Raw genomic sequence first — 24,543 nt, forward strand, 5'->3', positions numbered from 1 at the left:
ACTTTTACTTTAGCTTTAGCGGAAGGGCCACAAAAAGTCCCTACTGGTACAGCCAACTGTTTGAGCAGAGTAAATGCTGGGCTTGCCGGAGCTGCAGACACAACATGTCACAGAAATGACATCAATATTTCTCTCCAGCCCCACCCAAAACTAATAAGAAAGCATATCAGCAGTTTCAAATGGGGAAAAAGAGAACGGGGGAAACTGAAGCTGCCCAAACATAAATGTTGCAATATTAAATATTGAATATTTCACTCAACGAGCATTGAGTCCACAGATGACTATTTTACTGGAATTTTATTAAATCTGGAGTAATTCAGATTGAACTCTGAAGATAGATGGTGATAATTGGGAACAGATTTGACAGAACCAAACAGAAATTTATCAGGAGATGTTTTTCTGAGACAATTTCTGAGAGGCTTCTTTCTGGTTTTCTTCAGGCAGTTTCCATATAGTGTTCTGGAATGATGCCAGGTCCAGGCGGTTGTGAGAGATGCAAAATGGTGGCCAAGCTGCCAACATGCTTGCTGCTGCTCTCGTCATCTGAAATGGCATGGTGGAGAAGCTTAGGAAAACAGAAAGAGGCTGTGCTACTGCCTCTGCTAATGGTGAGCCCCAGCCCAGAAAAAAGAAGAAGATGACAATTTCTCCTCCCCCTTGGGCAATTCAGCAAAATGGCCCCCCTCCCCATTTTCCAGCCCACAAGTATGGTGGAGAATTTCAAAAAGCCATTTGCACATAGCTCTACTTGGCACCAACTTCTAGGCAATCTTGGAAAACATTCTGCTTCTGTCATGGGGTCCAAAATGGTGGACCAGTGTGCTTGGGAAATGTCGCCCTGCAACCATTCCCCTTTCCAGTATTGGAAACCCCTCATTGCCAGCATTATGAGAGCCCCTTCGCTAGGTGCAGATAAGGGAGCACACGGCAGTTGCTTTATAATGTCCCATGACAGTGCAAGATGTCCCGCTGCCTAAGGCAAGAGGACAATCACTGCCCCAGCAGCCACCACTGCAGCGCCAGCTGCTTTCTCTGCCTCTTCCTTCTCTCCTCTAAGGAGAGCAGGTGGGCAGCTGCTTCAGAAAGGCACCCAGGCCCAAACACCAAGCCTTGAGCGGTCCTTGCTCAAAGGACAGCATTGTGAGGTGGCCTTGGAGACCACCTGGCCATCTGGAGACTCTCCCAGAGCAGGAGATTGGGCAGGCAGTGTCTCCAGAGAGGATGGTTGCCTGCCCGGTCTCTCACTCTGGAAGTCTCCTGAATCGCAGATCATAGAATCATAGAATAGTAGGGTTGGAAGGGGCCTATAAGGCCATCGAGTCCAACCCCCTGCTCAGTGCCCAGATCAGGGAGGCAGCTTCTCTGCAGACGTGTGTCAGCTGCTTTGTGTGTCTGATGCAGTTCTCCAGACAGGAGCTTGCCCACCTGATCTCTTCTTCAGGTGATGTTCCCAGAATGTAGGATGGGAGGGCAGGGGGAACAGGCAGGGAGGCAGGCCCACCACCCGAACTCCTGCTCTGAGCCCTCTCCCAAACCAGTCAATCAGGTGGGTGGCCTCTGGAGGCCCTGCCCACCTGATCTCTCACTTTGTGAGAGGGTGCAGAGTGAAAGATGGGAGGAAGCAACGGGCTAGTGAGGCCAGTGCAGCAGCAGTGCCCATAGGGGCCCTCCCAGCGGGGAGGCCCCTCCTGAACCACTGCCTGAGCAGGAGATTCACCCTGCCTCATGGAAGGGGCAGCTCTGGTAATGTCAGTGCACCCTGCACCAGAGGGGATGCAATCTCTAGTTGTCAGCCACCTTGGCTTGTTTTATAAGAAGGGAGGAATATTTCTCTCCCAAATAAAAATAAAAGAAATGAAACCAGTGAAATTGTTTTATTCATTGTTTTGTTTTATAATCAAAGAATTAAAATAAAATAAAGCAAGGGCATTTTAATATTTTAAACCAATGCATCAAAAGGAATGTTTGGAATAGACTACTTACCCAGGATAGGGAGGAAATGGTGAATGGAAGCCATATAATTCTTTTAAGAATGCTTATCAAGGAAAGCCCCCTTTTTACATTCAGGGAAAGCAAAGAAGCAAAGAGACTGTGGAAGTGGAAGCAGATGTGTTCATTGAAAAAAGGTGACGTAATCTGCAGGAGAAACTTGGCCGCCTCCAAAATATCAAAGTGCACAACTGTCTGAGCTGGGGGAGAAAAAGAAGTGGGGGTGGCAGCAATCTGGGGGAGGAAGATCACTGTTTACGATCACGAAGGAACATGGCGTTTCTGAGGGCTTCGCTCACTGAAGGGAAGAGGATTCAAACAGGTCATAAAGTCAAAGGAAATCTCTCTGGAAACACTCAAGGCCAATGCGCACATGACTGCTCTTGCACATGGCAATTACAGTTGCCAACTGGATGTTGTTACTTGTTAGGCTTGTCTGACCAACACCATCACGTTCTGGCAGGATGTAGCCAGTACGGGGGGTCTGAAAAGGCGGCGATCCTTAGAGCTAGACTAACAAAACAAATGAAACCCCCCCTTTCTTTTGGCCTGCCAAGATCCTATTTATTAAATGCATATCACACTTTTTGACTGTCAGGTCTTCAAAGGGGCTTAAAACAAGGATGGTGGGAGAAACTGAGTAAAGGTGCCATTGAGTAGCAGTGAATACCACTGTTTGACTTCTGCAGGCAGAATCAGGGCAGGCAGCATATGACAGCCGACTTTGAGTGGACTGCCCGCTGGGGATGGGCAAACCACCCCGTGTCTGCCCGTGTGCCACTCACTGGCCCCCCACCACTTACCCGCCCCTGTTTGGCTCCTTCGTTGAGCTGGCAGGCAGTCCACAGGTGCCCTGCAAGCAGCGAGCGGCCTCCTGACTCCTCAGCGAGCCACCATTTTGCATAAAGATGGTGACTCATTTTACATAAAAAGATGTTCTGCATAAATGGTGGCTGTAAAGTGGCCATTTAAGCAAGATTATAGGCACGGGTGGTAGGCTGAGGAGTCAGGTGGCCAGGCGCCACTCGCCAGGTGCCTGTGGACTGCCCACCAGCTTGACCAGGGAGCTGAACATGGTGGATAAGTGGTGGCGGTCCTCAGACAGGAGTCCAGGAGGCCAAGGAGGAGGGAGTCTGCCGGACTCCACTCCCTCTCAGACTCCCGTGACATCCCTTCTACCCACCCCAATTCTGCTCTGGAGCGGGCACCCACATACCATCCATCAGCTTCTCCCAGTCCCAAAGGGGAAAAGGTCACCTCAGAGGCCAGGGTGGGATAGATAGCAGGCAGCAGTGGCTCTGGTGGCCTGGTGGCTCTTACTTGAACCAGAGAAGTCCACCCAGTTCCCTCCCTCCTTCCCCCCTCCAGTTCAAGGAGATGCTTGAACTGTACTGATGCCACAAAGACTTCTTTCACCTGAGATCATGGAGGGGGAATGCAGGGCTGTCCTGTGACATTTTGCTGCCTGAAGCAAGGAACAAGATGGTGCACCCTCCCGTTTGACCCACAAAAGCCAGCTGGACTGGCAGATGAATCTGTCCTCAGCACTGATGACGGGAGAGCATTCTCCACTACACCTGAAGGCAGATGGCTAACTTGGGGAGTGCAGAACAGGCTGCATGCCACACAGGTCTCTCCTCCAACAGCTTTCTGTTACCTCACAGCATCTGCCTCTGGAGGTGACTGCTTCCCACTGCCCAGTGGTAGGGCCAGCCCCAGCTGGACTGCAGGACTGCTCCCCTGTCCTGGCCCCCAAAGTAAACTTCTTCCCCTTGGGGACTAGGATGGGCTGGAAGGTAGATGGGGAATCACCTTGAAGGCCTTGAGCAGCCCAATCAAGCATCACCCCCTCCCCATAGTGGGTTCAATTGGGACATTTGAGGGGACCCAATTCATGTTGAGGCAAGCAGCTTTCCCATCCATATGTACAACAATTTGAAAAATAACTTTAACCTCTTCTTTCTCCCACTCCATTCCCCAAATCCTTAAGTCTCACTGTAGGATATAGCTAGGGATGTCAGAGAATTCCTCCACGAATCTCGGGGAGGCCGAATGCCAGCGCATTTGGCCCCCCGAAATCGGTGGTGGAACGGTCTGCCCCCCCCCTGCCCCCCCGGGACGGGACTTGTGCGGATCTTCCTGGCGGCAGCAGCTCCAGCAGCGGTTCGGCGGCGGTTCGGCGGTAGTTTGGCGGTAGCGGCTGCAGCTGCGGCGGCCGGTCTTCCAACCGGCTACTTCCGCCGCCATTTCCAGTAAAAAAAAAATGTGATAGGCTATGTAAAGATTTACGTAGCCTATCACGGCTAGATTTTTAAAAAACACCGTGATAGGCTATGTAAATGTTTATGTAGCCTATCACAGCTGTTTTTTTTTAAAAAAAACGTGTGTACGCAAATGGCCGGCCACTTCTATGCTATTTGCGTAGACGTCTACGCTATTTGTGTTCCCCTTATTTTCGCTGTCTTAGTCTACGTAAATGTTTACATAGACTAAGACATGCCAAAATAAGGAACGCAAATGGCGGTGGCCATGGCCGCCGCCATTTGCGTACGCATGTGGTGTTTTTTTTTTAAAGCCAGCCGTGATAGGCTACATAAACATTTACGTAGCCTATCACGGCTGACTGCAGGGACGCAAACGGCAGCGGCTACGCCACCATTTGCGTCCCTGCTAGCCAGCAGCCGGATGTCCGGCTGCTGGCGGAGCCGGCGGGCGGCTCCGCAGAATCGCTGCGGAGCACAGCTGGCCGGCCAGGATTCCAGGGGGGGAGGAACGGAGCACCTCCCCCCCTGGCCAGGATTCTGGGGGGAGGGACGGAACACCTCCCCCCGCACCATCAGCATAATCCCCGAAAGGTAAGTACCTTTTGTACATCCCTAGATATAGCTTATGGTGTAAAGAATGTGTAAGGCAGACACTGACCATGACAAATACAACTTGTGGTAATTTATGGCACTTTTTTTCTTTCTTTCCACCAAATGCCCTGAGAAATCTTTTTTGTGGCCATGGCTGGGGGGACTATATTATATTAGCAAATGAGATCTAGGTAGGGACAGTGCTTCCAACTAGCAATATTTATCCATTCAAGGTGTTCTACAATTGCGCCCTGAGTGAAATTCAGTCTGCAGAAGGCAGGACCTCTTCCTGGCCGGTAAGAAGGCCAAGAAGACAAACGGATTCAGCACTTCTGTTTTCCACTCTGCTGCTGTAAAGCTGTAAAGCAGGCCTCCTTAACCTGGTGCCCTCCAGGTGCACCAGACTGCAACTCCCACCATCCACAGCCCAAATGGCTTGCTGTTGGCCAATGATGGGAGTTGTAGTCTAACACAGCTGGAGGGCACCAGGTTGGAGAAGGCTGATGATCTTTAGAATTGTATTGATGTCTTGCAGTAATGATGGAATTTCATGAGCTCCCCTGAACTTTCAGGTGCAAATGTATCGCTCGGCAACCTGTTTATGCCAGCTTTTGCTTCTTGATTTCTTTGCTTTTGTTATAATTACAGCGTTCTTTTTTAATGGTAAAAAGGTATCATGCTTCCCAAATAACCACAGTGTCTGTACTGAATACGGCACCCTTTCAGATGTGTTGGACTACAACTCCCATCATCTCCAGCCAGCATGGCTGCTGAGGCCCCAAAGTATTTTGTTACCTGAGGCAGAACAACAAATGGTACCATCTTCCTGCAAGTCATGGTGCAAAGTACTGAAAGCCAGGCAAGTTATTTTGGCACCTGAGGAAGAAACCCCATGAGCAACTGTTCTGCAAGAAGAAGAAGAAGAAGAAGAAGAAGATGAAGGCCACTTATGAATTGCCCCCAAAGCAGAAATACATAGGGATGGTGTGGGCGCCCGATTTGGTCTGGGAGTCCAGTTGGATTTTCTCCCGCCCACACCACCAAGCCGTCGCTGCCAAGCCCCTGCCCCCACTCGACACCCCCTCATGCCCCCCCAAGCTGCCCGCATTCACCCAGGCTCTGTCCTCCAGCGTGCAATCACCATTTTACGAAAAACGTGCTGATCACAAATATGCACACATCGATTTATACACAAAATGGTGCTGTGAATTGCCCACATATGCAAGATTACAGGTGTAAGTAGCCCATTGCTATAGCGATCACCATGTTTTTCTTCCATACAATAGCGATTGCAATGCTGGAGGATGGGGCCCAGGTGGGTGTGGGCAGCTCGACATGCACAGCAGAGGGGTCAAGTGTGGGTCTGGGGGCATGTGAGTACGGGCAGGGGCTGGGTGGGTACTCAGAGAACCTGGATGGGGTGCCTGTCCATCCTTACAAAAGCATCACAAAAAGTGGGCAAAATAGGGATGTCAGAGAATTCCACGACGGATCTCAGTGAGGCCGAATGCCAGTGCATTCGGCCCCCTGAAATCCATCGTGGAACGAAGCCCCCACCCCCCAACCCACGAAAGGCGTGCGGGACGAAGTCCCCGCTGACTCCACCCCATGAAAGCCACGCGAAATGGAGCACTTACCTGCTCTCGTCCGCGCTGCTTTGCGAATGGCGGCCGTCCTGGCCGCCATTTGCTTCCTCCTCTTCCTTCCTAGCCATGATAGGCTACTTAAATACTTATGTAGCCTATCACGGCTAATGCAGGGATGCCATTTGCGTCCCTGCAGAGGCCGTGATAGGCTATGTAAGTATTTACGTAGCCTATCACGGCGGGGGGGGGGGGGAATCCAGCATACGCAAATGGCGGCGGCTACCACCATTTGCATACGCAGGGTTTTTCCCCCCCTGCCGTGATAGGCTATGTAAATATTTACGTAGCCTATCACAGCTCAATACAGGGACGCAAATGGCGGCGGCTACGACAGCCGCCATTTGCGTCCCTGCAGGGCTGCCCAGCGGCCAGCTGTACGGCTGCGGGAGCCTGGAGCCAGCCGGCGGCTCCGTGGCTTGGCCGCAGAGCGGAGCCAGCCAGGCAGGATTCCAGGGGGAGGGGCGGAGCGCCTCCGCTCGTCGAGGATTCCAGGGGGAGGGACGGAGTGCCTCCCCCCCACTGCAGATGCCCCTGTGCGGAGCCAGGTAAGGGATTCGTACATCCCTAGGCAAAAGAGGACAGCAGTTTGCATAACATTTGAAAATGCTGATTTATATGTATAGATGCAAATTTAGAAATCATTATTGTAATTTAAATAGAAATACATCTCACCATATTGTGGAAGGCTGTGACAGGGAGACACAAAACCAGCTGCCTGAGGTGGTTGCCTCACTTTCCCTAGTCGTAGGACTGGCCCTGCTGAAATACTACATGATGATTGGTTTATATTTTGCAGAAATGAAGAATAACTGCTCCCTCTATTAGAAAAGGTGTCAACCTTGTGTGTCAACATGAGCCCACTGATGGGGGAGGGATTGTACTCTTGCAGCTGGGGGGACCCATGAGGCATGTTGGAATGTATCTTGTTTTTAAAAAGCCCTGTCTTGGTCAATTAACTTGTGAAGGCACCACGGACCAAGGGTTGTATATGTGTGCTACCCTAAAGCTATATTGGAACCCTGGCAACAGAGAACACTCCATGAGCCAGAGTAGAGAGGTGACTTCAAAGAAAGTCAATGGCCTGGGAGCACTGCACTCCCTGCCCCCTTCAAAGTAAAAAGGGGGGGGGATGTTAAGAAATAAAAAACCTTGGAAAATGTTAGAGTAGTCTTTTTCTCTCCCTTTCTAGCCTCTAGACTTGCTTTTTCTCTCCCCTTACCCCTTTGCCTTGCTGTTTCCTCCTCTCTCCCAATCTCTCTCCTTGCTCTTTCTCTCCTCGGCTCTTTACCTTGCTGTTTCTCCCCACTCCCAGCCTCTAGCCTTGCTCTTTCTCTCCCCCTTTGCCTTGCTATTTCCCCCTCCCTCCCTCCCTCCCTCCCTCCCTCCCTCCCTCCCTCCCTCCCTCCCTCCCGTGTTCCTATTTCCTTCCCACCTCTTTAGCTCACTGTTTCTCCCCCTCCTAGCTTCAGCCTTGCTCTTTCTCTGCCCCTTTTCTTTGTTATTTCCCCCTCCCTCCCAGCCTCTAGCCTCACTATTTCTCTCCCCCACAGCAGCCAGCCCCCCCACAGCAGCCATTATGTGACTAGCCACATCCACCATTTTGTGGTGGTGCCCACAGCAGTTTCTCTGATTCCCAAACATGTCTAGAGGTCCAAAAAGGTTGGGGACCCTTGGTCCAAGGGTTGGAATTGGCCTTAGGGGAGGTTCAAGCCATAACTGATGTTAGGGAACACCCAAGGGGGACAATGTGGGGGAGCAAGCACTCACATAACCCCCTCAGCCCCTGAAGCTATCACCCACACTGGACACATGTCTGCCACTGTAGCCCCTCTCCTCACACCGGGCACTGACCAGCTCAACCAGAGGGGCAGCTGGGGCTGCAGCTATATTCCAGGTCAGATTAAGGGGCATGTGACTGCCTAGGACAGGGGTGCTGAACTTCTTTTGGCCTGAGGACCAAATGCCATTTTGGAGAAGGTCTTTGGTGTTGTGTCCAGTGGTGGGTGAGGGCAAAGGCAAAAGGAGCAGTGACAAAAATGCCCCAAACACCAGCATAATTTAGTTTAAAGGTCTTAAGGAAGCCTGAGGAGAGGCATCTCAGCCTTTTCAAATGAGGGAAAATTGGGGAACATCCAACTGACTGGTGATTGGTGGAGAGTTGGTGAGGCCAGGGGAAGGGAGAACCTCAGAGGGCCAGACTGGGCCAGATTTGACCCCTGGGCCTGAGTTTTTACCAGTGGAGGCTGGTGGCTCCAGTTTCGGTGGGGCTATGAATTCATTCTGGGTTTCAGTCAGAATCTGCCAGAACTCTGAAGGAGCTATCCAAGGTGCTGAGCCCTATCTCTGAAATAGGGGATATGGATAAACAGCCCCACCAAAATCGGAGCCACCAGTCTCCACTAGGTTTTGCACCCCTAGCCTAGGGCGCAAGACTCGGAAGGTGTCTGTCACAGGATCCCTACTCAACTCTTCACTCATCGACTGAAACACATGGCTCAAACAGCTCATCTTCACCTGGCAGCTGGTGTTGCGGTGATATGTGGTCTGGGTTTTTTCAATCATCCTTCCCCAACCTGGTGCCCTCCAGATGTTTAGGACTACCACTCCCAGTATTCCTGATCATTGCCCATTCTGGCTGAGGCTGATAGGATTTGAAGTCCAAAACCTCTGGAAGGCACCAGGTTGGGGAAGGATGGTTTAATCCCATGGGAAATTGTACAATATCGTACATGTCAAGAATGAATCATACATGCAACTGGTGCATCGGAGATGCTATGCAATGGGCTACAAAGCCAATAAAAGGAACTGAAGAATTCAAAAGTTGAACAAATGGAGTGGGGGTGTCAAAGTTGCTCCTCGCTTCTGTACTGTTTGGTCAAAGGTCAGCCCTGGCTGTACTTGCTGATGGCTCCGTGGAGCCAGGAAGGGCGAGGTGGGGGTGGAGAGGGAAGATAAAAGAAGGAAGAACTCTTCTTTGTTCTCTCCTCATCCATTCCTCCCCGACAACATTTTTTTGTGGGTCCATGCATATTGTATTAAACCAAGATCTCACAGGGGAACACTAACATGTATCTCAAACTGAGTTTTTAATGCACTCCATCTGTTTCTTAACAACTTACCAGAAAGCTCACTGAAGGTGTGATCCTGAAACAGCCTCCTTGGAAGCGTCAAGTAAAGATGTCACACCCTGGGAATGGGACACATGATGAAGTGATAGGTTGCCTGATTATCCACGTACCTGACTCAAGGAGGAATGACACATTACAAGGAAAACATGGGGTTCCCGACCTTATATTTTCTTCATGAGACAAAAGTTGGGGTGGGGGCATCTACAATGGCTGGGCAGGAGGAAACACAATTAACCCAGCCTTCCCTAACTTGGTGCCCTCCGGACGTGTTGGACTACAACTCCCATAATCCCCCAGCCAGGAGGGTGCCAGGTTGAGGAAAGGCTAGATTAACCCTTCTCTTTCCTGCTGGATCTCCCCTGCAAAACTATCCCCCCACCCCCTGAGACTTCCTTCAGATTAAGAGATTGCAGATGGCTCTCTGAATTCTACCATTGTCCAGAGGAGGAGAACATAGCCATTTTCTGTTTTGCAGCCATTTTAGGCTAAGTGATTAGCAGTAACGTTAAATGAGGTTACGACAAGGGTCTTTCAAGGCAGAGGGACCCTAGTGCTACCAGTCAAAAGGCATTACTCAACTATTCCATCTTCCTCCGTAATGAATCATTTATCTGGTAAAAAAGAACACGGAATAAATGGTGGGTAAACATGGGAAGGTTACAGACTGAAGATGACGACATCCGGACTCCCTTTTAAATTCCATGAATGAAGCAGGGCAATTGCACAAGATGATTGCAAGAGTAATAATGTAATAATAATATAAGAAATGAAGAGTAATACATGAGCGTATTTTCCACTATGTAAGTTGCTTTGAGAGCTTTTGTGTTGTTTGTTTTTTGCTTAAGACAAAATAATAAATATTTCAGTATGTAACCAAAGTCTTACTAAGAATGTAGAGTGCTGATGTCAGCTTCAGTGTCGCTCCCACCTGCAGAGGCATGATGTTGTAGTAAGACAGGGTCTTGTAGCACCTCTTTAAGCCCAAGTAGGGATGGGGGAGAATTTCTCCCCGAAACTTCGGGGGGCCGAGTGCCAACGTATTCGGCCCCCCGAATTAGTTTCGGGGAGAAATTCTCCGCCCCCCCGCCCCCCCCGGGATGGGACTTACCTTTCCCGAATGTCCCTCCCGGTGGTGGGTCCCGGTGGCGGTTCGTCATGTATTCATCAGGGGCGGGGGCGGCAGCCAGTCTTTTGACCGGCTGCCGCCGCCGCCATTCCAAGAAAAGTAAAAAAAAAAACGCCCCCGTGATAGGCTACATGACAATTAACATAGCCTATCACGGCTAGATTTGCAAAGTCAGCTGTGATAGGCTACATAAATCATCACGTAGCCTATCACGGGTGACTTAAAAAAAAAAAAAGCGCATACGGCTAATGGCGGCCCCCATAGGGAGCCGCCATTCGCGTTCCTTATTTGGTCGCTGTAGTCTACATAAAGATTACGTAGACTACGGCGAAAATAAGGGCAACGCAAATAACGTTGCCCTTATTTTTGCCGTAGTCTACGTAAAGATTTACGTAGACTACAGCGACCAAATAAGGAATGCGAATGGCGGCTCCCTATGGGGGCCGCCATTTGCGTATGCACTTTTTTTTTTTTTTTAAGTCACCCATGATAGGCTACGTGACGATTAACATAGCCTATCACGGCTGACTTTGCAGATCTAGCCGTGATAGGCTACGTAAATCGTCACGTAGCCTATCACGGGGGCGTTTTTTTTTAACTTTTTATTTCGCGGCTGGGCGAAGTGAGGCGCCTCCTCCCCAGCCTGAATTTCGGCCGGGCGAGGCGGGAAGCCTCCCCCCCGGCCTGAATTTCGGCCGGGCGAGGAGGGAAGCCTCCCCCCCTGGACTGAACTTCGGGGGGAGCAGCGAAGCGCCTCTCCCCCCCGCCAAGCAAGCTGCGAGACCAGGTAAGTGACTTTTGTGCATCCCTAAGCCCAAGGGCTGAACTCCTTTTTGGGGAAGCTCTTGGGGGCTGCATTCCTGTGGTGGGCAAGGCCAAACAGGGCCCACCCGAGACATTTTGCTGCCTGAGGCAGAGAGGACAATGGAGCCCCCTTCCCATCCCAGGTACAAAGGCCAGCTGGACAGGCAGGTGAACCTGTCTTCACCCTTGATGATGGGACAACATCCTCCACTGCTCCTGAAAGCAGCAGGGTAAATTAGAGGGCCCAGAGCAGGCCGCATGCCACACAGGTCTCTCCTCCAGCACCTTGCTGCCACCTAGGGATGTCGGAGAAATACACCATGGAACCAAAAGCATTCAGCCTTTCATGAATCCAACCTATGGATTCCACAGTAGACCAGTTCTTCCCATGTTGGGCGGATTCCACGGACTTGTGGGACAGTTTTCTAACATTCCTCAATTTTGCGCAAATTTCATCTTAGAAAAATATGCAAAGCATTTAAAAACCTGGCCCAAAATGCGCATTTCCCCCATAGGCTAAAGCTTGAAAATGCACATTTGGGGGAAATTTGTGCATTTTCACACATGCAAATTTGTGCAAATTCGGCAACAGCAACAAAACAGACAGAACAGATTTTACACAATCCATACATCCCTACTGCCACCTCCCAGGAGACAGCAAGGCAACTGCTTTGCTCTGCCTAATATAGCAGGGCCAGTCCTGAGGCCAAAGGCAAAAGAGGTGGGGCCAAAACGTCCAAACTACCAAACATTTGGCTACCAGCATATTTTAGCTTAGAGCTTTTACTTCCAGTAACTAAGCCTTAGGAGAGGCTTTCAACCTTTTAGAAGTGGGAGAAACTGCAAAAGCTGGGAAACCATTAAGCGATCAATGGTTAGGAGAAAGGAGGTGTACCCAAGAGAACAGGGTATGGCCAACTGGGAAATCTGTGAGGGCCAGACTGGGCCCCACAAAGGCTGGATCTGGCTCCTGGGCCTGAGGATCTGCACACTGCCATAAGGTCAAGGTAAAATGTGGTTGCTTAAAGTTTTCGTATATGAAAACAATTGATGCCTTTACATCTAGGATGGGGAACATGTGGTCCTCCAGATGTCTTCAGTGGAGGCTGGTGGCTCCTATGTCAGTGGGGCAGCGAATTCATTCTAGGTTTCAGTCAGAAGCAGCCAGACCTCTAAAGGAGCTTTCCAAAGTGCAGAACCCTAACCCTAAAATGGGTTTGCCTTTGCCACTTTTGCCACCTTTGCCACCTTGGAGAGCCAGTGTGGCGTAGTGGCTAGAGTGTTGGACTGGGAGCCCAGAGATCCAGGTTCTAGTCTCCACTCAGCCATGGAAGCTCACTGGGTGACTTTGGGCCAGTCACAGACTCTCAGCCCAACCTACCTCACAGGGTTGTTGTTGTGAGGATAAAAGGGAGAGGAGGAAGATCATGTAAGCTGCCTTGGGTTCATTGCCAGAGGAAAAACAGTGGGATATAAATGCAATAAATAAATAAATAGCTCTTTTATAGGTCTGACTGGTTCTGGCTGAAACCCAGAACAGATTCACTGCCCCACTGACATTGGAGCCACCAGTCTCCACTTGATGTCTTGGCTGATGGGAACTGTAGTCTTACAACATCTGGGAGGCCACACATTCCTCATCCCTAATTTACAGCTTAAGTTACATCATGCCATAAAAATCAAGGCTGGAAGTTTAAGTTAACTATTTCTATGCTTTTTAGAGCATGAGTGAATATGTAAGAGCCTTAACTCTTCTCTTAAGCTGAAGTTTTTTTTATGTTAGGATGTCCATTAAAAAAGATACATTGCACTGAATTACCTCTGATTTCAGATCCAACCTTCATGTAATTCCTAAACTTAGTCTTTCATCCCACACTATCGCATTCTCACATCTGATTTCCTTTTTCACCTGAGACAGAGAGTGGAGGAGAGCAGGGATTTTTGTAGGCAAACCCAAACCTCACGGCAGCAGAGAAAACGAATGTTTTCGCAGACTAAGAGAGAGAAGGAAAGACATGAGGGAACGCCAAGTACACCAGCATGGAAAATCCTGCAAAGGCTTGTTACTAAGCCTCAAGAGGCAAATTGTTATACACTGTCTCTGTAGAAGTTTTAGAAGAAATACAAGATATTCCATTATTATGTCCATTGGGGGGGGGGGATTCTGATGTGAATTTAGGGGAAGGTCTGACTATCAACACTGTCTCAAACAGAGCAAAGGGAGAGAAAATAGGTGTTGCTTCCTTAAAAGTGCAGCTTCTGAGAGTTTAGACTCCCCACTGCTGATTAGGGATGGGCAAATCCCCTGAAGTCCAGGTCCACTGAAAAGACCCCCCTGGGGTTGCTTCATGATTGCAACCTGCTTGTTCACCTACATCTTGCTCTGGCCCAGACAACAATGGTGATAAGAAGAAGGATCATAGAATCATAGAATAGTAGGGTTGGAAGAGGCCTACAAGGCCATCGAGTCCAACCCCCTGCTCAATGCAGGAAATCAGGTCAAAGCATCCATGAGAAATGGATCTTTGAATGCCTTGAATGCCTCCAGTGTGGGAGAGCCCACCACCTCCCTAGGTAATAGGTTCCATTGTCATATTGATCTAACAGTCAGGATGTTTTTCCTGATGTTCAGCTGGAATCTGGCTTCCTGTCACTTGAGCCCATGATTCTGTGTCCTGCACTCTGGGCTGACCAAGAAGAGATCCTGGCCTTCCTCTCTGTGACAACCTTTCAAGTACTTGAAGAGTGCTATCATATCTCCCCTCAGCCTTCTTTTCTCAAGGCTAAACAGTCTCTCTTCATAAGGCTTTGTTTCCAGTCCCCTGATCATCTTTGTTACCCTCCTCTGAACCCTCTCCAGTTTGTCTGCATCCGTCTTAAAATGTGGTGCCCAGAACTGGACACAGTACTCCAGATGAGGCCTAACCAGTGCTGAGTAGAGGGAAACTAGTACTTCCTGGGATTTGGAAGCTATGCTTCTATGCTTCTATGAATGCAGCCCCAAACAGCATTAGCCTTTTTTGCAGCTGCATCACATTGTTGGCTCATATTCAGCTTGTGATCGACAACAATTCCAAGATCCTTCTCGCTTGTAATGTGGTTGAGCCACGTATCCCCCATCTTGTAACTGTGCATTTGGTTTCTTTTTCCTAGATGCAGAACTCGGCATTTATCCCTATTAAATGTCATTCTGTTGTTTTCTGCCCAGCGCTCCAGTCTATCAAGATCACTTTGAAATTTGGTTCTGTCTTTCAAAGTATTAGCTATCCCACCCAATTTTGTGTCATCTGCAGATTTGATCAGCATTCCCTGCACCTCCTCATCCAAGTCATTAATAAAAATGTTGAAGAGCATGGGGCCCAGGACTGAGCCCTGCAGTACCCCACTCATTACCTCTCCCCAGTTTGAGAGGGTCCCATTGATAAGCGCTCTTTGAGTCCGATTATGTAGCCAACTGTGGATCCACCAGATCATTGTTTCATCTAGCCCACTTTGAGCTAGTTTGCTCATCAGGATATCATGGGGCACTTTGTCGAAAGCTTTGCTGAAGTCGAGCTATATTATGTCTACAGCATTCCCACAGTCCACAAGGGAGATTACTTGATCAAAAAATGAGATCAGCTTCGTCTGGCAGGATTTGTTCTTGACAAATCCATGTTGGGTTTGAGTAATCACTGCATTGTTTTCAAGGTGCTTCCAGATGGATTGCTTGATCATCTGCTCCAGAATTTTCCCAGGGATTGATGTCAGACTGACTGGTCTGCAGTTCCCAGGTTCCTCCTTTTTCCCTTTTTGAAGATAGCGACCACATTAGCCCTCCTCCAGTCATCTGGCACTTCCCCCATCCTCCATGATTTCTCAAAGAGAATAGACAGTGGTTCTGAGAGTTCTTCTGCCAGTTCCTTTATTACCCTAGGATGCAGTTCATCTGGCCCTGGATATTTGAACTCATTCAAAGTCATTAGGGGTTCCTTGACCATATGCCTATCAATCTCAATCTCAAGCTGCAATCCTGCCCCTTCAGCTTGTACTTCACCTTTGCCAGGGGACTCATAGACCTTTGCCCCGAAGTTCAAATAGCGTTGCCCTTATTTTTGCCGTAGTTTACGTAAATCTTTACATAGACTACCCAGGCCCAAATAAGGAACGGAAATGGCGGCACCCATGGGCGCCGCCATTTGCGTACATGCTTTTTAAAATATTTTTTCAAAGTCACCCGTGATAGACTATGTAACGATTTACGTAGCCTATCACAGCTGACTTTGGAAATCTAGCCGTGATAGGCTACGTAAATCGTTACGTAGCCTATCACGTGTGTGTGTGTGTGTGTTTTATATTTACTTTGTAATGGCGGTGGTGGCAGCCGGTCGGAAGACCGGCCGCCGCCCCCGCCCCTGCCGAAACACCGCCGAACCGCCACCGGGACCCGCCGCCGAGAGGGACATTCGAGGGAGGTAAGTCCCATCCTGGGGGGTGGCGGTGGGGTGGCGGAGAATTTCACCGCCAATTTCGGGGGGCCGAATGCATTGGCACTCGGCCTCCCCGAGATTCGTGGAGAAATTCTCCGCCATCCCTACTTTATTTTGCTTTTAGCATCCCTCGCTAACCGCAGCTCATTCTCAGCTTTAGTCTTCCTGATGCCATCCCTGCAATTCTGTGCTTCCTGCCTGTACTCTTCCTTTGTTGCTTGGCCTCCTTTCCACTTCCTATATGTGTCCTTTTTTGTTTTCAGGTCATCTCTAAGCTTTTTGTGAAGCCACAATGGCTTTTTCTGTTATCTTCCTCCTTTTTTTCTTGTTGGAATGGTTTGTAATTGTGCCTTGAGAATTTCCTTTTTTAAAAGCTCCCACCCATCTTGGACTCCTTTTCTCGCTAGCATTGCTTGCCATGGGACCTTACTGATCATTGTTCTGAGTTTATTAAAATCAGCTTTCCTAAAATCCAGGGTACGCGTTTGAGTACACTCGGCTTTTGCTTCCCTTAGAACCAAGAACTCAAGTACAACATGGTCGCTTTCCCCCAGAGTACCTGTAACTGCTACTTTATCCACCAAGTCATCTGTGTTGGTTAGAATCAAGTCAAGGATAGCCAATCCTCTAGTTCCTTCCTCTACTTTCTGTAGGAGGAAGTGATCTGCCACACAAGTCAGGAATTTCCTGGAGGGGCCATGTTTTGCAGAATGTGTCTTCCAACAAATATTGGGGAAATTGAAGTCCCCCATTAGGCCATTACTACTACATCATGCTTCCTTGAAACATTGACTATTTGCTTTGCAGATGTCACTGCCTCCTTGCTCACTGGCTCTCTGGCTGTCAAGCACACAAGTGGTAGTGAGGAGGAGGAGGAGGAGGAGGAGGAGCTGGTGGCAATGGCGGTGAGAAAGTAAACTAACTGAGGGAGGGGACCCATTAAAGGCATCTTGCCGAAGGGCCCTCAAAACTCTGGGGCCTGCACTGTTCTAGGTGCCAATGTGAACTGGTGACATCATCAGCCAGCACCCAGACATTCTGCTCTTTGGTAAAGGTTTTCTTGTGGAGAGAGGACTTATCAGGCACTGCAGCTGTTCACACTGATGGTCCCAATCCACAACTGAAGCAGCTGCATCCCACCCTGGCATCCTAGGATGCTCATATATTGCACAGGATTTCTTGGGTACTGTACAAATGCAATATTCCAGGTGCACCATCTAACACACAAGTCTGAAAATTTTTTCCAGAGTGTAACCATGTCAGTCAATTGCAGAAAAAAAATCACAGAGTCTTGTGGCACTTTAAAGACTACCAGATTTATTTGGGCATATGCTTTTGTGCACTATAGCCCACTTCATCAGATACATGGTTGTTATGGAGGGATTTAGGATTATATATCATACTAGATAAGCCAATTAACACATGTAGCATAACAACAACAACAACAATTTTAAAAAAATCATTTATGCTGATTCAAGCCTTTGGCAATAGAATTAAACCCGTGCCAGAATAAATTGTTAGCCTTTAAGGTGCTACAAGAGTCTTTGATGTTTTTATAAGTATGACATCATCTGCTGTTGAGCAGGCCTAACCCCACAGGGAAAGCCTGTGGAATATCTGAAATTACCAAGTCTCCATCTTTAAAATTCTCCTTCCTGTAACCTCCTGCCCATGCTTGTCTCCCCAAGCACCCAGATAAAGGCCATTTCCTTCCTTGGAGCCTCTCCTCACACACACGCTCGCTCACAGGGTGGCCATGTGTCCTGCTTTCCAGAAGATGGTCCTCTGTTTCAGAAGTGGGCAGAAGGTAGATCTCTGGATGATGTTGCTGCAGGGATTTCTGATTTCCAGTTGTTTAACATTCACAGCAAGAATGCCTCCCCTCCAGCCCTCAAATGCACTACAGAGATGAAGAAAGCTTGGGATAACCGGGAGTGGGATTTTGGGTGGAAGGACTGTGAGCTCCATTCAGTTCTGGTACCCAAATCAAAATCCTGGGCTCAGAACTCTTTAATTCTAAATGTAGGTCTTTTGCACCAGGCTAAAGTTGGTGGATCTTGGGATTTTAGTAAAGAGGAGGAGGATTCTACAGCCCTGAAGTCTGCCTTCCCCTGCTCTATTTGAGGTGCTGTCAATGGACAGTCTTCTCTTGGAAGGCATCCTTTATTTGAAGGCCTGTCTGGTCCAAGCCTGGCTTAAAGATAAAGAACTCCCAGAATTTCTGACCATTGACCATGCTGGCTTGGACTGAAGGGAGTTGTAGTCCAAGGAGTAAACCAGGTTGTCTTCTCCTGCCATATTCCGTACCAGTTGGACAAGTCATCTCAATAGGTCCCTTCAGGTGTTCATTGTGTGAAGGGGCTCTATGGGTTGAAAGGGCTAGCAGGACCTGCCCAGTTGCTGCCAGGACTTCTTCTGCCTTCCCTCCTCTTGGGAAAGGAGGAAGCACCCAGCTGCCTGAGTGAGAGAGTAGTTTCTCAGCTTTCATCAGAGGCACTCAGAACTGTGGGGCAATTTGAACACAGGCAGCTGCCTTATACCAAATCCAACCAGTGGTCCATCTAGGACATTATTGTCTATTACTCTCTAGTTCAGCCTTCCCTAATCTTGTGTCCTCCAGATGTTTTGGACTTCAACTCCCATCAGCTCCAGGCAGCATGGCCAATGATCAAGAATGCTGGGAGTTGTGGTCCAAAACATCTGGAAGGCACTAGGTTGGGGAAGGGTGGTCTGTTCTGACTGGTGGTGGATCTCCAGGTCTTTCCCAGCACCTTCCTTTTAATTGAAGATGCCAGATGCCAGGGATTGAAACTGGGGCCAGGGTGGCCACCTATAAATCACCAAAAGAGAGGGCAAAACAGGACAGTGATTTGCATAAAAAGGTATATGTATAGATTCATATTTAGACATAATCATTATAATTTAAATGGAAAATATAAGAACATAAGAACATAAGAAGAATCATGCTGGATCAGACTGAGTGGCCGTCTAGTCCAGCATTCTGCTCACACAGTGGCCAACCAGCTGTCGGCTGGGAGCAGTCAAGCAGGGAATGAGTGCAACAGCACCCTCCCACCCATGTTCCCCAGCAACTGGTGTACATAGGCTCACTGTCTCTGGTACTGGAGGTAGCACGTAGCCATTAGGACTAGTAGCCATTGATAGTTTTTTCCTCCAGGAATTTGTTCACCCCCCTTTTAAAGCCATCCAGATTGGTGGCCATCACTACAACCTGTGATAATTTAGAACATCTCACCACAGTGTAGAAGACTGTGACCAGGTCACCTGGGTGCCTGTCCATTCACTCCATTGCTCAGGTGCTAACTCATGATGGGCAACAGTGCTTAGGGTTCTTTTTCTTTAATCTGAACTTGGAGAGGACAATCTTTTGGATAGAGGATGTCTTCAAATAGACGACTATCCTCTGTAAAAGAGGCCACCCTACTTGGGACCTTCTGCAGGCAAAGCAGGTTCCCCATCGCTGAGCTATGGCCTCTCTTTCACGCTCAGCTGCAGGATGATTTCTTTCCTAGCAGGAAGCAGTGCTGGTAGCAGTAGTAATAGTAGTAGAAGCAAGGGGGTGGATGGACAAACAACTGGGGAAGGAAAGTGTCCTGCAGCTGAGCCTGGGAAAGGGAAGCAGAACTACCACAGAGTGTCCCGTTCCCCAAAAGGAGAAGGCAGAGAAGGAGGCAGCAGCTGAGTCAGACAGCCAGTGTGGAAGGGCAAGGATGATATACCAAGTAATTTGCTGGTAAATAAATTATGGACATACCTATGTATAAAGAGATTACAGCACCGTGAACATGATTCACACTCTTCTTGTACAATTTGTACGCACTCCAAGTGAACCAGCCCCTGGATCCAGATAAGTTAAGAGCTGTTTGTATGGTGAAGACACGGAATCCACAACCTGAATGGACAGTCGCTATTCCCTTTGCCTCCTTTGATCTACTATTATTTAAAGCTTCAGGCTCCGTGGTCCCTCCAATGCACATCTGCTGCTCAGTCTGGCTTTCCCCAGTGCAGATGGCCCCTTTCAGCCAGATCACATATACGTGCTTGTAACGTAGGAGATGAAGGAGCTGATGTTTTCCGAGATAGGAAGTTGAGCAGAAGAGACACATCATGGGAATGATCTCAGCCGGAGCAATAAAATTTGAACTAATCTGTTGTCCTTGATGTTTGCTGCTAACCCTTTAAGCCATCTTGGAGAAGAGAAACTTTTCCAGGATTCTACAGTAGATTTGGCTGCATCTTAAACATTTGTGATTGCCCCCACTCCCCAACCTACTGAATTTCAACAGGAACATGTTAATGACGTGTCCATTCCCAAAGTATGGCCAATATTAGATTTTCATTTTTGGCATGATTTTAATTTTTAATTATTTTTTAAATATGAAATATTTTATTACATTTTCATGTGAGTAATACAATTTCATATGCACTCTCATGAAGTCTACTGAGAGCAGAGGAGCTTGCTGGAGGGTGGGCAGCTGTGGCCCATTTAAAAAACGTCAGACTAGATGTGCAGTTCAGTGCGGGACAGCAGGAGTTCCATTTGAAGGGCCGGGGGTAAGGGTGGCTGCGATTATTCAGTGGGAAGAAGAAGAGGGCCATGTTCAACAGATGCCCATGCACACACACAAATACACAGGTACATTGTACTGGCACGCAAATTGGGAGCACACATTTAACATGCACACACACCCAAAGCTTATCATCAGCCACTGCTGTGCAGTTCTCCATTTCCCACAGGAAATCCTCCGCTACAGACAATATCTATATAAGTCACTTGAGAGAAAAGGGGCAGGTAAGGGGTTTTGCCTCATCTCTAATCACATCACTGTGATGAAGCCTCTGCCTTAGGGTGGCCATCACCAAAAGCAGAGAGAAAAGGGGATATAGATTTCCATAAAACGTGCATTTGCTAATTGACATGTATAGTCACAAATTTAGAAAGAATCTTAGAAAGTCCTTTTCCAGAGGACAGTCCTCCATTTGAAGGGCTGCCAGAGGACTGTCATCTATTTGAAGACATCCTCTGTTTGAAGGGCTGTCCAGTTGAAGCCCAGTTTAAAGGTAAAGAACCATCAGAAGGGAGAGGTGGACTTTGAAGTTGCTCATCAACAGCAGATGGAACAAGGCACACAGGTCACCTGATCACAGTCTCCCACACTAGGATGAGATGTACTGTATTTCTATTTAAAGTATAATGATTATTTCTAAATTTGCATCTATATGTCTAAATTAGCATATGCAAATGTTATGCAAATTGGTGCCCTCTTTCCCCCTCTTTTTTGGCGAATCACAACTGTCCACCCTATGCCATTCTTTGGGTCGTCATTTGGGGGTACCCTAAGTTGTGGGGTCCTGGACATCAGACCTGACATCCGGCCCTAGCTACACCACTGGGTACAGCTCTATCATCCTTCCAAGATCCTAGCAAGGTTTCCCCTCAATTCTGGATTTTGATTCAATTGCTGTTGTGCCTTGGGGACAATTACCCAAACCCAGTGTGGTCTCCATGAGCACCAATGTGCCCACGGAGACTTCTCTTGGCCCTCACCAGGCTCCCTGCTCCTCCTGATTTTAATTTTATTTCTTAAGATGTTGTTGTTATTAACTGGGAGGCTGGCATGCTGCACAGCAAAGTGCTGCCCTCCAGAGCCATCTTTATTTGATTTATAAGAGTGGTTTTGTGTTTTGGAGCTCAGACCCCCACCTCTCTCTGCCTTGTCCTCCTTAGGTTCTTGGGCAACTTATTTTTCTTTAAGCCTCTCACCAATTTGCCTTATGGAAAATGAGTGTTTTGGGACTAGCCTTGCCCACCATGGCAGCCATTTTATGAATGGGTAAGACCCCCCATGGCAGCCATTTTGTGAGAATGCCCAAAACATTCTATCAAAATTCCAAATGTACCCACTGACCCCAAAAAGTTGGGGACCCTGACCCAAGCAAACAAGATCCTTCTCTTTGCTCATCTCATGCTTTACTAATTGACCATATACCACTACAGGCTGGGACTGGAGGACAGAAGCAAACAGAGAGGAAGTGCAGGAAGCAATAAAAATCCTATTGTCAACTTAATTACTTCATAAATTGAAACAGGCTTTTGCTGACCAACTGCCTGGAATGCTATTCAACAACTGTTAAGCTGTTTTTATTAAGACGAGTGATCCTGCTCAGCCAACTTCAATGGAATCCATGAACATGAGGTATCTCTATCAATGATCAAGATCACCTCCACAGTCAGGATAACGATTGCTCTGTTGTAAGGGGACCCTGGAGCATGTCCCACAAACTGTAATTTGTGCACAGTGTAATTGCTCATCTCTTGATAGGTGTGGGAGGAATGGTGGCCATGTGTCCTACTTTACAGGGGGATGGTCCTCTGTTTGAAGGGATGCCCAATCCAAAAGGAACCACAAGAAAGGAGATCAGGGGCCTTGAAGATGCCCATCAACAGTAAGCATCTGGACTGAGCAGATAAACAGGTCACTTAATTGCAATCTTCCCCAGTGCAGTAGATGTATTGTATTTGTATTTAAATTATTGTTTCAACATTGCATACATAAATACAAATTAGCACGTGCAAATTTTATGCACATCTGTGTTCATTTTTTGGCAATATGTAAGTGGCCACCCTAGTGGGAAGGCGTGAATATATGCAACCTATGCTGCAACAATTGCACTAGTCACCAACTGGTTTCTAGGCCCCATTCAAAATGTTTCTCTTAAACCTTATATGCCCTGGGCCGGCATACATGGCATGGGATCTGCTTTTTGAAGGCCATGCATGATGACCAACCCACCATCGCCTGCTGCCACCCATTAAGATTGGCAAAATGTCTCTGCTACAGGTCTATGGGAGATACAGTCTGCAGAAGGTAAGAGCAGCGCCTTTGCCAAAATAGGACCAACTCTCTGGAATGAGCTCCAAGGATTTTTCATTTCCCCCTTTCCAACAGCCAGCATTCCATGGCTACTCAGACCACCCTGGGCTATTTCCCCCCACCCACCCCTTGGAGTTCTTTTCTTTCTAGAGATTTTTCATACTTCTGCAAACCTGGGGGCTCCCCCAAGACAGAGAATAGTACCCCCTTCCTCTTGTGAATGGATGGTGCCATTTTGGCTTCATAAGATCTAGGGTGGCCAGTTGTGAATTGTCTAAAAAGAGGACACACATCACCAAAAAAGAAGGCACCAATTTGCATAGCATTTGCATATGGTAATTTATATGTATAGATGCAAATTTAGAAATAATTATTATAATTTAAACAGAAATACAATACATCTCAGCATAGGGTGGAAGACTGTGGCCTGTGCAGCTTGCTCATTCTTAGGGATGTACGAATTGTACCTTCCGTGCTGCTTGACTTCCGCAGTTTGCAGCCAGTGCTCTGTTCCGCCGTTCACAAGCCCCCGGAATTCTCCTCTTTTTTTTCTGCTCCGAAAATTACAAAGATAAATCCATACTGACAACCATAATTCTGGTGCCCAGCCGTCTCTGTGAGTCTGCATAACTTCCATAAGAATCGCTATTTTTCATAAATATTTACATTGTTTAAAAAAAATTGAAATATTCCATCTCCATTTACTTTCAGCCAAAACACTTCCTTTTCCTAGGGGCTTCCCAAAAGAAGGCTGTCTTAGGTGCTCCTTAGCGATAAACTATTTGTTTAAAGCAGTGCTGTTTTAAAGAAAGAAAAAACCTTTTTAAATGACCATGCCACTCCAGGACTGGCATGGTCATTTTAAATGGTTTTGTCTTTCTTTAAAACAGCGTTGCTTTAAACAAATAGTTTATCGCTCAGGCACACCTAAGACAGCCTTCTTTTGGGAAGCCCCTACAAGGAAGAGGAAATGTTTTGGCTGAAAGTAAACAGAGACGGAGGATTTCAGTTTAAAAAGAACACCCACAAACAAGGCGGTGAGCACAATTCATTTTTTAAAAAGCGTACATATTTATTATTGGAATATACTACACTGCATTTTTATTTACGAAAATTTTGCAACTCTTTGCGGACAACAGGAAAAAAGCCGCATGACTTCTGGCTCCGCAGGACCTCGTGGTGCCATTCCACAGAGGATTCCGTGGCATGGACTGAAGGGAATTCGATCCCATTTCAATCTGTGGTGGAATTCCCTGACATCCCTACTTGTTCTGCAGTCCAGGTGCTGTTAATGGGCAACTTCAAGGCCCAGCTCTCCCTTCTGATAGTTCTTTACCTTTAAATTGGACTTGGACTGGACAACCCTTCAAATAGCCTTCAGACTAGAGGACAGTCCTCTTGCAGTGCTTGGAATAGAGGACTGCCCTCTGTAAAAGAGGACACGTGACCACCCAACACTTCGGAAATAGAGACCGTTATAGGTACCAGTTGGAGGGTACTTGTTACCACCTGACAAATGCGACAGTCATTTATTTATAGGTTCTACAGGAGAGGGGGAGCATTTCCTTATTTGTAGGCATTGGGTGGAGGTTTTCAGAAGGTCTGGCTTTCTTCAGGGACTTTTATCAGG

At 47.9% G+C, this 24,543-nt stretch overlaps 1 long non-coding RNA gene across 1 annotated transcript; it reads right to left on the bottom strand.

The window, feature by feature from the left end:
- Positions 1–280: 280 nt before the first annotated feature.
- LOC146346641 (uncharacterized) lies at positions 281–23,660 on the bottom strand. Its single transcript, XR_014789819.1, has 5 exons — positions 23,381–23,660; positions 9,610–9,677; positions 5,640–5,749; positions 1,984–2,189; positions 281–543 (listed from the first exon to the last, which is right to left on the bottom strand). It is a non-coding gene; the product is annotated as an uncharacterized LOC146346641 (long non-coding RNA).
- Positions 23,661–24,543: the final 883 nt, after the last annotated feature.

The sequence above is a fragment of the Heloderma suspectum genome, chromosome 4, assembly GCF_057233095.1.
Source record: "Heloderma suspectum isolate Gila_16-S chromosome 4, 16-S_ref, whole genome shotgun sequence".
Lineage (NCBI taxonomy): Eukaryota > Metazoa > Chordata > Lepidosauria > Squamata > Helodermatidae > Heloderma > Heloderma suspectum.